The sequence below is a fragment of the Gracilinanus agilis genome, chromosome 3 (genome assembly GCF_016433145.1).
Source record: "Gracilinanus agilis isolate LMUSP501 chromosome 3, AgileGrace, whole genome shotgun sequence".
Lineage (NCBI taxonomy): Eukaryota > Metazoa > Chordata > Mammalia > Didelphimorphia > Didelphidae > Gracilinanus > Gracilinanus agilis.
Genome location: NC_058132.1, coordinates 362,031,848 through 362,048,044, shown reverse-complemented (window position 1 = coordinate 362,048,044; position 16,197 = coordinate 362,031,848).

Below are 16,197 nucleotides of genomic sequence, written 5' to 3'. Positions count from 1 at the left end.
TTTCTCTCTTTCTCTCTTTCTTTCTTTCTTCCTTCCTTCCTTCCTTCCTTTCTTTCTTTCTCTCTTTCTTTCTCTTTCTTCCTTCCTTCCTTCCTTCCTTCTTTCCTTCCTTCCTTCCTTCCTTCCTTTCTTTCTTCCTTTCTTCCTTTCTTCCTTCCTTCCTTCCTTTCTTTCTTTCTTTCTTTCTTTCTTTCTTTCTTTCTTTCTTTCCCAGATCGAATTTAAGTACTATTTTTTTCCTCTATGTTGCTATCATCTCGAAGATTCTCAAAAATCCCTCTCAAGTTCTACAAAGTAAACATTATTTTAAATAAAACATCATCTCAGATTTATATCATGTTTTAGGGTTTACAAAGCCTCACCACAATCTTATGTATCAGGTAGTACAAATATTTTTTATATTATTTTACAGAGGAGAAAACTAAAGTAAAGTCTTACCCAGGAGGATTAGGCAGCTAATAAGTAGATGGATGAGTAAAAACTTAAAACCAGGTCTTATAACACTTGGTTGTTATGAGGGAAATACGTTCCCAATTAGAAAGGGAAGGAGATTTGGTGCATTTTTGTGACAAGAGTCTAGCTCATATGCAGATTCATACGGATTCTTTTTTTTTTTTTTTAACCCTTACCTTTGGTCTTAGAATCAATACTGTGTATTGGTTCCAAGGCAGAAGAGCAGTAAGGGCTAGGCAATGGGAGTTAAGTGACTTGCCCAGGGTCACACAGCTACAAAGTATCTGAGGCCAGATTTGAACCTTCTTGTCTCCAGGCCTAGCTCTCCATCCTTTTGAGCCACCCAGTTGCCCCCATGTAGATTCTTTTAGATCGCTAAGATGGCATCTCCATGTAGGAATTGTTAGGGACCTTCTGTCAGGAGAAATATGAGGGAAGTGCCTCTATCATAAATGGGCATTTGGTAATTAGTTCTAGTTGGCTGACCATGAATTTGGGAGGAGGCTTTTTCCATTAGCTGTGTAGTTCATGGTAGATTCCTCAAAAGGGCCTGAGTCAGCTCTTTGCTTCATTATTGTGACTTGTTCTCTGGAGCTATGATTATGGAGGCCTTGAAGAACCATGCTATAAGGATCCAGGCCCTGAGGCCTAATCTCCCTTTCCCAGAGCCACCATCTTCAGGAGCCTGAAAGGAGACTGATTCCAATTAGTCACAATAAATGCTTTATGGTTTAAAAAAAAAAAAGCCCCAGAAGGGTTAAAGAGAACTTTTAGGCATTTGTTCATGCTCTGTCTTTGGAGTAAATATCCCTTCTTAAAAGATACCTGGTATTGAGTAGTAAAGAGAGCTGAAGTCCTGGTCTCTGGTCCTCTAAAAATGGAGGAGGGATTGAGAACAAAACTGGTGGGTGCTTGAGCCATGACAGAAAAGGAAGAGATACCACAGATCCCTCAAACTGCTTGAGAATTCTTGGGGAGATGTCCCCTGACCTGGCCCTGAGAGGGAGGGACCAGAATATCAGGTGCTCTGCATTTATTATCTTTTGTAAGCCATTGAGCATCGTAGGCAAAGAATTAGAGGGTTGAGTGGGGTGCGCCATTTTGTACATTCATGCTCTACTCTTGCTTAGCCTCCTAACGGTCCATTTCTTTTCATAAATCAAGGCTATTTGGGAAACTTCTTTAAAAACATGGACTGTTTTTTGCTTTTCTGTATATCACTGGCACTTAGCAGAAGATGAGGGACACAATAGGTGCTTAATAAATTCTAGTAGACTGACTGACTAATACATACTAGTTAAGGACTGTCCAGGCTAACATTGATTCTCTGGACAGAAGTTATTTTCTCTTCTAAGAGCAAACTTTTAAAAATTGCCTCCAATTTATGTGGTTTAAAGGCTTCTAGTAGGAAAAGAACTTTTTTTTTAAAGAGGAAATTCACTTCTTTACGATTTTTCTTCTCCCTTGCTTCTGTCTTTGTCTCTTTTGCACAGTTATTTTTTGGGGAAATGCTTTACAAATCTTAAAGAATGATGATAATGATAATGGTGATGAATGTGACAAATAATGTTTCCAATCATCTTTGAACATTTGCAAGAAACTTCATAAGCAGTATTTCATTTGTTGTTATTGAGTCATTTCACTCATACCTGATTCTTAGTGACCTTTTTGGAGGGTTTTCTTGGCAAAGATTTTAGAATTATTTGCCATTTCCTTTTCTAGCTCATTTTATAGATGACAAAATTGAGGCAAACAGGGGAAGGTCTACTACTAAGTCACATAGCTCCTGAGGCCAGATAGATACAGATGGGTCTTCCTGATTCCATATCTAGTACTTTATCTACCATAATACCTAGCGCCTTTTAATAGTTCAATTACTCTTTATTTAGTATTATTCTTATTGTGGGTTTATTCCAAGATCCAGTGAAGTCATCCAATGCTTTGGTGTTCTATCACATTGGATTAATAATAACCACAGTAACAACCAAAAAAGCAGGGGTAGGAAAGATTATAGTTTCTCAGATGTCCTCAAAATGAGCATATGTAATTTAATATTTTGAATGGGGTCAGATCTATTCCTGACACTCAATAACCTGGGGGACAATACTACAGGTTAGCACTTTATTCAGTAGCAGCAAATTTCCAATCTTTTAGGATTTACAAGTTCTTATTTTATCCTGGGTGCATTCTCCTTTCTCTTTAAAAGTGCAGTATAATAATGCTTTTTTTAAAAAAAGAATTAAAATAAAGCTATTTTTAATACATCTTTGATTCGCATGCCTCCCACTGAGATAAACTTTGGTGGTCCACAACCTGAGTGGGAATCACAGGACAGAAGGTTATTCATCCAATTTTGTTCCTAAGATTATTACTGAAAAAACATTTCTCAAGCTGAGTGGCAGCTCTCATTTATTTAGTACTTTAAAATGAACATTTGTTACTTCATTTGATTCTTTAGCCTTTTGAATTAGATGCTATTACCTTCCCAATTCTACAAGTTAAGGAAACTGAGGATGGGAAAAATAGATCACTTGTCTTGAGTCATGGAGCTAGGGTCTAACAGTCCCTTTACCACACTGCCTTTCAATTAGCCATTTGCCTCATACTTAATCCTATTAAAGGCTAGTTCCATATATTTAGCAAATACATCTATCCCAAACCCTCTAGGCATGGAGAATCAATCAAAAATGATTTATTTAGGGCTTATTGCGTGCCTGGCACTTTGCTGGTCCTTGAAAATATGAAACCAAAAATGAAACATCATTCCCCTCACAGAGCTTACATTCTTTGAAAAAAGACAACATGTATATAATTATATGTGAAATATATAAAAATACATACAAGAAAGCTGGGTGAGAGAGATCTCTAGCAATTAGAGGGATTAGAAAAGACTTCATGCAGAAGGTTGTACTTAAATTGCACCTAGAAGGAAACAAAAGGAATTGTAGGAATCAGAAAAGAGAAAGAGCATTCTAGATATAGGAGGCAGACAGTACAATTTTAGTTGTTTTAATTGTTTCTAACTCTTCATGACTCCATTTGTGGTTTTCTTGGCAAAGATCCTGGAGTGGTTTTTCATTTCCTTCTCCAGTTCATTTTACAGATGAAGAAACTGAGGCAAACAAAGATAAATGACTTGCCCAGGGTAACACAGTAATAAATATTTAAGGCCAGCTTTGAACTCAGGAGGATGAGTCTTCTTGACCTCAGACCCAGCACTCTAGCAGCACCAGACAGTGCAAAGGAGTCAGCAGATAAAAACCACAGGAACACCAATTTAGCTGGACTAAAGAGAGTGGGAAGGGGCGTGACAAGGTTGGAAAGGTATGTTGGAACCAAGTTGTGGAAAGCTTCAAAAGACAAATAGAGAAGTTTACATTTAATTCTAAAAACAGTAGAGAGCCATTGGAGTTTATTAAGAAATGTTGTGACAGCATAAGAATTGTCTTTTAGGAAAATCCCTTTAGCTGTTATGCATAAAATAGATTAAAAATGGGGAGAAAGTTAAGGAAGAAAGGCCAATTAAAGGCTACTGAAATTGTCTAGGCACTAAGTGATGAGAGTCAGTACTGGGAGTGAGGGTCAAGGAAAGAAGGCCATATGAATAGAGAGAAGATGTATTCAAGAGATTTTTATGGAGGTAGAAGTGACAAGTTGCAACTGACTGGATATGTGGGATTAGAAAAGTAAAGAGTCAAGGATTATACCAAAGTAGTGGATGTGTGTGGCCTGAAGTATGATGGAGACCTCAGCAGAGATAAGGGAGTTCAGAAAACGGATGGATTTAGGCAGAAAGATAATAATTTTGGACAAGTTGAGTTTGCTATGCCCACAGGAAATCTAGTCTGAAATGTCCAATAAGCAAATATGTTAACTAGAGCTCAGGGAAAGAGACTGGGGCTTCATATGTAGATTCATTGCTAAATGATCATTAAATTCATGAGAGCTGATGAATTCATTAAGAATATAGAGAAAGAAGACAGGAGAGCCCAGGACAGAGTTTTAGTTAGTGAGTGTGAAAAGGATTTGTGAACCTGTCAGAGGAGCAGTCAGAAAGGTAATAAAGAGAACCAAAATGGCGGAAAAATCATGAAAATCCAAAGAGTAATTAGGATAAAATGGTTATCAATTGTGTCAGATAATTCAGCGAGAATGAGGATGAGGACTGAAAAATAAAGACCATTAGATTTGATAGTTTAGAAATCAGTAATAACTTGAACTTTTTTTCCCCATTTTTTTATTGTCACTCAAAACACACTTCCATATTCTGGTCATTGTTGTAAGTGCACACTCATACATAACAAAAACCCCAAAATAAAACCATAAATACACTGATGTGAAAGACAACTCCAACAGTTCTTTCTCTGGAGGTGGATACATTGAAAAATGAGTCATTTTTCCTGGGTTCTTTCCTAAATCTGCCATTAATTTGATCTCTGAGGTCCCTTCAAGCTTCAAAAATTTAATGATCCTAAGTTCTTGGGTAAATCCATAAAAGGAAAGCATAGAAATCAGTGATCTCTAAGGTCTCTTTCATGTCTAAAATTTAAATGAAGAAAAATTGTGACTGCTTCTAATAGAAGAATTATTGTCTTATATCATTCTTTATACATAGCAAACACTTTAATGAATACAACTTCATTTGATCCTTATAGCCCTATAAGGTAGGTAAGATATTACTGTCACCATTTCATAGGCAGAGAAACTGGGGCTTAGAGAAGTTAAGAATTTTCCCAGAGTCAACAGAGCAATTAAGCAGTGAGTCCCTATTCAAGTTCCCATCTTCTAATACTTAGCCTTATGCTATTTCCACTACACCAAGAAAACTCCTGGGCCATCTAAAAATCGTTTGTATCAACTTAGCCTTTAGAGTGGAAGTATTCTATCCCACCTCTATTTCCAGGTAGAATGTGCTGAAATTGGGTAAGTTAAATTTAGGCTCATTCACATGAACAAAGTCTTCTTGCAAGAACTAATTCTTTTATAAACAAGGACTTTTGGTATGCAAGGCCTTGGGTCAAAGAATAACAGAAAGGACCTCAGCAACTCCTCTGAGGCAATAAATGGCCATACACACATATACACACTCATATTGAAAGAAATCTCATAGAATGTCAGGTCAATCTCCTTTCAGGAAGTGAAATAAAAGAGGAGGGATGGGAAAATGAAAGCCATCTACTAACTAAGCCATTACTTTTGGAATGTGATTGAATAATCAATGATAGTGGCTACTTTGAGAAGGAGAATGTTTCACTTGTTTTCTTGGATGTGACAAAAATTTAATCTGAAGATATCAAAGAATTGTACAATTGATAAGATCTATATCTCAAAGAGATTCTCACCTACAACCAGAGCATTTCAAGAGCACTTGGCTCAGAAAACAGACTTTTGAGACAAGACAAATTAAGACCATTTTGGGGGGACTAAGAAGATTTTTTAAAAATCAGTAGCCTTAGTTAATCCTTTTAAAGGTATATAATAATTTGTTCTGGATTGCTTTACGGGAGCCAGTGAGGCCACATCTCCCCTTTCAGGGTCCTAGGCATCAGGGGATCTTTTCACTATTGGCTTGAGATCCCACCAGTTGTGTTCCACTGTTAGGTGTTAGCACCCATTTCATTTAACCACTTGACATCAATTAGCTTTCACAAGTCCATGTTTATTTCAGCAATGTAGCTAGAACAGAAATACAAATATTTCCCCCCAATTCCTCAGGGTAACATTTTCCCCTCAGTCTCTGGGGACAAGAGGGCTCACTCAGCACAGTTTCTACATGGCCTTAGTCCTCCTAATTCATGTTCAACTTCTACATTATTGCTTACAGAATCCCCATCTCTTTTTCTAGCTAGGCCAGGTCTCTAAGATCCTGGTTCCTCTAGGTTTTGTAAGGGGGGAAAAGGGGTTTTTGGGTCAAATATATTAAAATTGGTCACCAGAGGATTGAGCAATTATCAATCCTCAATTAAGAATAATCTCAAGTCAAAATTGACTTTTATGGAAGTTTATTTACAATTAAGAAAAGGTAGAAGAAATAAGGAATAAGAATCTAACACAGTAAGTAAATAACTACGATCCTCTAATTAATCCAGGTAGATCTAATTAACCCTCAGCTGAGAGTCAGAGGGCCAGAGGCCCAGAGGTGAATGAAGCAAAGCTTCATTCATAGAGTCTCTATTAAAGGGAAGTTCCTTAAGAGAAGCTCAGGAAGATTCAGTCTTTAAATTCACCACGTGGATTTCTAAAGAAGATATTGAAAGCAGTCTCACCAAGGTCTCAGGGTTCCAGCCAGCACTCCTCCATTAACCAGGAAAGCTCTAAGACTCCAAAGAGCTCCTTCACCAACAGCCCTCTTCACCAAAAGACCCTCTCTAGCAGAAGACCTTATCCTTTTAAAGGGGTTACTTCCTGTGCCTCTTCTCCTAGTTTGCATGTCCAATCACAACAGACACTTCTCTTAGGACTGCCTAGGGGGTGGTCAGTCGATTCTGATTCATCACTCACTCTAGCACACGTGGGTTATGGACCTCCCAAAATTGGAGGTGCTCTCACCTTTGGTGATTAAATCTAAAGATGGGCAGTGTACACTTAATCTAATTATCATAGTATCAGTGTTGAGCTAACTGGTAAACTCAGATTGGACTGCAACTCCTAAATTTCCAGATTCCTAGAGGCTCACTTTCCTGACATTTCCTGCAAAATCGAAGCCTCTGGAATTAATATCCTTCATTTAAGCCAAAAGATCAAATGATGAAGCAAAAGAATAAAATATATTTTTATAGGACTACATGCCAACTTTGGAATGGAGGGTACCCAAGACCTTTCCCCAAGGTAACAAAGTTTTTTATTAGACACTACCATTTAGAGATTTAATAAGATAGAAATTTCAGAGACTAGCTAAGACACTAAGAGACTAGAGTTTTTTTAAAGTACAACCATATGGGGCAGCTGGGTTGTTCAGTGGATTGAGAGCCAAGCCTAGAGACGGGAGGTCCTGGGTTCAAATGTGGCCGAAGACTCTTCCTAGCTGTGTGATCCTGGGTGAGTCACTTGACCCCTTTTGCCTAGCTCTTACCACTCTTTTGCCTTGGAACCAATACACTAGATTGATTCTAAGACAAAAAGTAAGGGATTTTTTTTTTTTAAAGAAAGTACTTCCATTTCTTGGCTATATAGTCAATTGAAAAGGTCTCTTAACAAATGGTTAACCACTTGCAAACACTTAAAGAATGCCTAGATATGTTCCAAATTCTCTCCCAGTCACTGCCATTATATTTCCTAAAAGCAGGTTCCACAGCTTCTTCAACATGGCGAGTTTGCATCAGAGGCACTCTGCCCAAATTCTGGCCTCCTATTATATTTAAATTAAACAAGGAACAGCATGGCATAGTGGAAAAAAAAACCCCCACTGCCCTTGGCATCAGAAAACCTGAGTATGAATTGCAGTTCTGCCACTTCTAAGAGTATGACCTTTGCTAAGTCACTCCACACCTATAAAGTAGAGGTATTTGCTGTACTAGTTACCACACAGGTTGGTTGCCAAGATGAAATGAGCTAAAAGGTTAAAAAGCGCTCTGTCGCCTTGAAAATGGTTTATCCAAGTAAACTAGTCTTATTAAATGAGAGAGACCTCCTCCAAAAAAAGCTCACCCTTGCTTTAATTACTTCTGAATTTAATTTTCACCTGCACAATAGGTATGTTTGATATGAGCACATCTTGGTGAAACCATTCATCCAGCAATCAGTGAACTAGGTAAAAGGGCACTATTGTTTTTCTCATTTAGTAAATGGAAAAGCAGACATATTTCTTCCACATAGTCACGATCATTCTAGCACTAATTTGTCTCATATAAGCATTTCTAAGAAATTCCACAAGATGATGAATATAGCTCGCTTGTTCATTTATTCATTCATGCACTAAGCATTGATTGTGAAAATAATATGTACAAAATATATGAGGAATACAATAAGAATAAGATACAATGCCTGCCCTCAAGGAACATGCAGTCTCATAAGGCAGATAAATTTTACAAAGGACTTTCTTATTATTTTAAACCGCTATACTTTTTTATGCATATAAAATATTATACATTACATATACATAACAATTTATTACATATAATTATAATACACATACAGAATATATTTATTTTAATTACTTTTAATTATTATACTTGGAATTTTATTAATATAAAATAGTATATGAACATATTATGCATTATAATATATCATATGTTATGATACCTATAAATAACATTTATTTCTTTTCAATTACTCTACTTTTTGTTACTTTAAATTACTGTATGTCTTTTTTGGATATACAATGAGATACATGATATATTATGTAATAATAATTATAATATATATAAATAATATATTTATTTGTTGTTGCTATACTTTTTATTATTTTTTTTTAACCCTTAACTTCTGTGTATTGGCTCCTTGGTGGAAGAGTGGTAAGGGTGGGCAATGGGGGTCAAGTGACTTGCCCAAGGTCACACAGCTGGGAAGTGTCTGAGGCCGGGTTTGAACCTAGGACCTCCTGTCTCTAGGCCTGACTCTCAATCCACTGAGCTACCCAGCTGCCCCATTTTTTATTATTTTAAATTACTATATGTCTATGGATATACAATGATATACATGATACACTATATAACTTATTATATAATCATAGTACACATAAATAATATACTGATTTTTTAAAATTACTATACTTTTATTATTTTAAATTGTTATATTGTTAATAGGAAGATTTTTTGATATCTACAAAGTGTTATATGCCAAGTTAGATCCCAAGAGACAGAGGTCTCAGTGTAGGGACCAAGGAAAGCTTCGTGGAGGAGACTGCATTTATTTGAAGTCTCATGGGATATACAGGAATCAGAAAAGCAGGGTTGGGTAGAAATGACATTTTTGGTAAAGGGAACTGAGTATGAGGGAGAGGGAAAGTGGAACAAGATTGGACTGGAATGTACCTTCCTTAAAGGGTAATAGTTTAAAATAGGATGAGGCTGGAGTTGTGCTAAAGTCAAATTGTAAAGGGCCTTGAATGCCTGGCAAAGCAGCTTGCACTTGATAGAAAATGGGAAGGGGGAAGACATTCTCAAGGGGATGAGATTATCAGAAAATTACGGTTTAGGAAAATTGACCTGGTGATCATAGGCTCTTGGATAAATTTATTAGAAATACATCATTACAAACAATATGGAAATATGTTTTGCATGATAATATGTGTAAAACCCAGATCAAATTGCTTACCATCTTCAGGAGTCTTTGAAGAGTAAGGGAGGAAGACAATTTGGATCCTATAACTTCAGAAAACGTATGTGAGATATTGTTATATGTAGTTGGGAAAATAAAGTATCTTATTAAAAATAAATAAATACTTCACTACTAAATCCAGTCGGTCTACTAATAATCAATTTTCTATTATGAGTGCAGAGAGGTGAGGAGGGAAGAATGTAAGATTGGTAGTCAGAATGCCTGATTTTTAACTCTGGCTCTGCCACTCTTTGTGTGATCTTAAACAAGTCCCTAATCCTCCCTGAGCCTCAGCTTTCTCATTGGCCAAGTGAGGGGAGAGGACGAGATGGCCCCTTAGGTCCTTTCCAGCTCTAGATATGTGCTCTTTAGCCTTCTCTTTGGAAAACTAAACAGATAATACTATAGAAGTAAAAAATGTAAATACATATGAGGTAGAGATTATGAAAGTCAAAAGGTTTCTCAGTAGTCCTAAGAGCAAGGGTTCTTAACCTGGGATCTGCGAGCTTTTAATATATGGATATAGATACATAAGTGCATGTTTATATACATATGTTTAATAACTTTCTTTATTACTTTATATTATCATCTTTAATATTATATATTATCTTTAATAAATTTATTTCAATATGTTTGTTTCTTCTGTAGTCCTGTATTTGGGAAAGGGAATTTTTTTAAAAATTCATTCTGAGAGGAGGGGTAGTTTTCACCAGACTTCCAATGGAGCCCATCACACAAAAAAAGTTTAAAAACGTCTGACCCAGAGATTTTGGGAAAGAAAAAGTTTAAAACCATTGTCGTTAATAATTCCATTAAAAACATCAGAGAGAAAGGCTATTTATCAAAGCAGCACCTACGCCCCTCTGTTCAAGTTGAATGAGTCAAGGAAAAGAGCTGTTTCCCATCAATGGAGTTTCATTTCTGTGGTTATTTAAACGGTGTGTGAAAAAAACTGGGCAGTGCTTTTTTCTATCAGTAAGAGGACGTGGGAATGGGATGGTTACACGTTATGCTACTGTGGGTGGGAGCTTGGCAGCTCTTAACTCTTGGCTGATGAGAAATGATGTTTTAAGGGGATTTCCTTGGAGAGATAAATAAATGACTACCTCTATAACTCAGTAACATGAAGTGGCTTGATTTCTTTGATATGTAGCATGTATTTTATGTCACATGTATATTATCATCAGTGTTGGGGGGGGCTAACATTTTAAAAATACTAGAAAACTGTCATTTGTGATATGCACAGATGAACCTCCACTTTCATGTCTTGTCTTCAATTCAACAATGACTTAGAGACCTACTTTTTAATTGTGTATTATATTAGATACTGAGAAGTTGAACAATGCAAAGATGAAAAAAAAACAAATTTTATTCCCCAAAAATGTTGGCATTGTGATGAGGGAAAATGTCATTCATAATGTTAGAAAACAAATTGTGATATATATATATATATATATATATATTTATAAGGTGCTGTAGGGTAAAGATGGAATCTTTTTTCTTGTCATTGTAATGCTTAGCACCTATTGTTGTTGTTACTGGTCCTTTATTTTTGAAGAGGACCAATGACATCATTGTGTGTCATCTTGACTTGCACATGAATGGGATTTAAGTGAGGCAGAGTTGCACAAAGTTAAAGATTTGTACAAAAATATTTATAGCCGTGCTTTTTGTGGTGGCAAGAATTTGGAAAATAAGGGAATATCCTTCGATTGGGGAATTCCTGAACAAATTGTGGCATATGCTGGTGATGGAATATTATTGTGCTCAAAGGAATAAGGAACTGGAGGAATTCCATGTGAACTAGAACGACCTCCAGGAATTGATGCAGAGCAAAAGGAACAGAACCAGAAGAACATTATACACAGAGACCAATACACTATGGTAAAATCAAAAGTAATGGACTTCTGTACTAGCAGCAATGCAATGATCCAGGACAATTATGAGGGATTTATGGTAAAGAATGCTACCCACATTCAGAGGAAGAACTACAGGAGAGGAAACACAGAAGAAAAACAACTGCTTGAACATATGGGCTGATGGGGATATTATTGGGGAGGTAGATGCTAAAAGATAACTCTAGTCCAACTGTCAATAATATGGAATTAGGTCTTAATCAATGATACATGTAAAGCCCAGTGGAACTGTGAGACAGCTACAGGGGGGTGGGGGACTTGGGGGAGAGGGAAAGAACATGAAATATATAACTATGGGAAAATATTCAAAATAAAATAAAAATTTTTAATTTAAAAAAAAAAGAAAGAAAAGAAAACCTCAGATGGAGTGACAGAGAGTTGGACATGACTAAGAAATGAATGAGCAGTTGTTTAGTTTGATTACTATTATTTTCAATATGTTTTATATTATTGTATATACTTTATATTATGATTTTCCCAAGGACTGGATAGTTTCCCCCCTTTTTCTTTTTTTCTTTGGAGTAGAAGAGAGAGATAGCAATGGTTGTTGAACAGCCCTAAAAAAGGTTTGGAAAGTCCTCACAATCAAATGTCCTCCCTTTAACACCCCATACACTCACCCTTAGCACCTAGCTTAGTGTCCAATGTACAACAAATGCTTGATGCAGTAACTAATGTAGGTGGCACAGTAGATAGGTTGTTAGACCTAAGAACAGGTAGATCTGAGTTCAAATTTGGCCTTTGGCACTATGTGTTCCTGGGTGTGTTATTTAACCTCTGTTTACCAGTTTCTTTATCTGCAAAATGAAGATAATATTATCATCTCTCAAGGTTTTCATGAGGATCAAATGATGTTGACTTTCAAGTGCTATATAAATGCTAGATATTTTTGTTGTTAGGTTTTTTTAATAAGTGCTTAAGACATTTGTAAAGTTCTATAACTGTATCTTTTCATTCCTGGTAAATGAAACTGAAACTAAGAGGAAAGAGATATTAATATATCTAAAAGAATGTTAACATTGGGTGATTAAAAAAAAAAGATAGGAGGCAGCTGGGTGGCTCAGTGGATTGAGAGTCAGACCCAGAGACAGGAGGTCCTGGGTTCAGATCTGGCCTTGTACACTTCCCAGCTGTGTGACCCTGAACAAGTCACTTGACCCCCATTGCCTACCCTTACCGCTCTTCTGCCTTAGAAGCAATACCCAGTATTGATTCTAAGATGGGAAGATAAAGGTTTTATTAAAAAAAAAAAAAGATAAAGAAAAGAGGAAGCTCCATTAGTAAATCTCAGGATGGAGAATCAGTTTATGTACCACAAGACAAAAAAAAAAAAAAAAAAAAAAAAAAAAAAAGCTCTAGTACAGTGATGGCAAACCTATGGCACGGTGTCAAAGATGGCAGGCAGAGAGTGTTCTCTGTCAGCATGTGGCTGCCCTAACCCTCCACCCCCAAGAGTTCATTACTAGAAAGGCAGAAGGACTTGGGTGGAACCACTCCCCTCGCCCTCTCTACACTTGCTGAGGGCATTCCTCACTTCACTCACCCCTCTGCCCAGCAGCCCAACAGGAGAACTTCCTCCCTCCCCTGTGTGGGGTAAGGGGGAGGGGCATGGCACTCAGTCAAGGGGGGTGGGGGTGGGGCCTGGCACTCCATCTCTAAAAGGTTCGCCATCACTGCTCTAGTACCTATCTTTATTGAAGCATTAGTTCATCTGAAAGTGGTTTTTCCCTCATACCTTTTTCTACAGGGCTTGATTTCATGTGAAGTTTCTAATGCTATTCAGGGAAACTCTTGTCTAAAAGGTGCTTGTAGTCATTACACTTAGGGCTGTTATATGGCAAAGTGGAGAGAATGCCAGACCCATCTTCCTGAGTCCAAATCTGGCCTCCAACACATACCAGCTATATGACTGGAGGCAAGTCACTTAACACTGTTTGCCTCAGTTTCTTCATCTGTAAAATGAGCTGGAGCAGAAAATGGTAAACCATTCTAGGATCTTTGCCAAGAAAACTTCAAGCGGAGTAATGGAGAACTGGACACAAACGAAATGACTAAACAACAAAGTCCCTATACTGTCTTGAAGACAGTTGTGTGACCATGAACTGAAGCAACCACAGGACACATGGGGTTACTGTGATTTTGCTCTATAACTCTCCTCTCCTCTTCCCTCACCTGACTGTAGCCATCCTTAATTTCTTTACACAAAATATCTTTCTTCAGGATTATAAGGCACTGAAGTATGAGGAATATATACATTTTATTTATTTTATTAACTTTATTTTAAAAAAAAGATTTTAGACCCTTATCATCTGTCTTAGAATCAATATTAAGTATCAGTTCCAAAGCAAAAGAGTGATAAAGGCTAGGCAATGGGAGTTAAGTGACTTGCACAGGATCACACAAATGGGAAATGTCTGAGGTCAAATTTGAACTCAAGACTTCCTGTTTCCAGGTCTGGTTCTCTATTCACTGAGCCATCTAACTGCCCCTTTAACTCTCTTTAAAGGATAACTATGTGCAATTCAGATGTTTCCCTTTTAGAGGCATCCCTTGAAATGTATTGAGAATTCGTTAATGATGCTAACAAAAATTTTTATACACTAAGTCAATCAATAAACATTTATTATTCATTATGTGTCAGGCACTGTTTTAAGCACTTTAGAAACATTATCTCATTTGTTCCTCATAACAACCCTGTGAGGTATATGCTCTTCTTGCCCCATTTTACAACTGAAGGGAATGAAGCAGGAGTAAAATGACTTTTCCAGGATCACACAGCTAGTGTCTGAGGGAAAATTTTGAACTCAGGTCTTCTCAACTCAAAGCCCAGAAATCTATCTATTCCACCACCCAGCTGTCTCAGGTACAGTGATAAGTGTTGGGAATATAAATAAGAGTTTAAAAATAGTTCCTGCTCTCAAGGAGCTCACAGTTTAAGAGGGAGATAACATGTTACATGATGTATTGAACTCAAATAAAAACAGGGGTCACTAATCTGTATGTAAAAATTTCTATAGGCCACATATTAACTCATTTTCAAAGTGTAATCTCTTCTCTGTTTTACTATATTTTAATTTATTTTGTTAAATATTTCCCAATTTTAATTTAATATGATTCAGACAAAGTCTGATAGACTACTCTTGTGTCTGACATCTCTCATGTAAATAAGTATTAAGAAGATATGTACAGAGTAGATGAGAGGTAATCTGAAAGGGGAATGCATTCACAGCTGGAGAACAAGGAAAAGTCTCCTGGAGAAGGTAAGATTGGAAGTGAAACTTGAAGGAAGCCAGGGAAACTAAGGCAGAGTTTGCAGGGGGAAAATTTATTTCCAAGGTAGATGTGAATGGAATGACTTCACCTATAAGGGGATAGTAGAATGGATTAAAAACCAGAATCCTAAAATATGAATTCATTTAAAATAACTACTTGGGCATCTACCTACCAATACACACCCAGGAACTATGTAAGAACAATAAAAATTCTCTCACACAAATAAAGACAGATCTAAACAATTAGAGAATTTAATCATTCATGAGTAGCTAATATGATAAAAATGACAATGATCATTGACAATAAAAAGGATGATAAAACCAATATAATAAAAATAATAATTCTATCTAAGTTAATTTACTTACTCATTACCACACCAATCAATCTACCAAAGAATTATTTTATAGAATTAGAAAAAATAATAACAAAATTCTTTGGGAAGAACAAAAAGTCAAGAATATCAAGGGAATCAATTTTAAAAAATATGATGGAAGGTGGCCTATTAATACCAGATTTCAAATGATATCACAAAATGATCATTAAAACAATCTGGTACTGGTTAAGAAATAGAGTAGTGGATTGATGGAATAGATTAGGCACACAATATACAGGAATAAATGTCCATAATAATATAGTTTTGATAAATCTAAAGATATAAGCTTTGGGAGCAAGAATTCACTATTTGACAAAAATTGCTTGGAAAATTGGAAGACAATTTGGCAGAAACTGGGCATAGACCAATATTTCATAACTTATACCAAGATAAGGTCAAAATAGATACCTGATTTAGACATAAAGTGTAATATCACAAGTATATTAGGGGAGCATGAGAAATATTTCTCTTTCATATCTATAAATAATGGAAGACTTTATGATCAAACAAAAGGCAGAGAGGATTAAAAGAAACAAAATAGAATGGTGATTATATGAAATTAAAAAGAAGGGCACAAACAAAATCAATGTAGCCAAAGTTAAAAATCAAAAGAGACTGGAGGAAAAATTGTGACAAATTTCTCTTATAAAATCTTATTTCATTAACATATGGGAAACTGAGCCAAATTTATAAAAATAAGAGCCATCCTCCAATTGATGAATCATCAAAGAATATAAACAGGGAGTTTTCAGAAGAAGAAATTAGAGCTATTGATAGTCATATGAAAAAATTCTCTAAATCACTGTTGAATAGAAATTAAATTATTAAATTGAATATTAAAAAAATAAAACCACTCTGAGGTTCCACCTCACATCTATGAGATTTGTTAACATGGAAGAAAATAAAACAGATAAATACTGAATG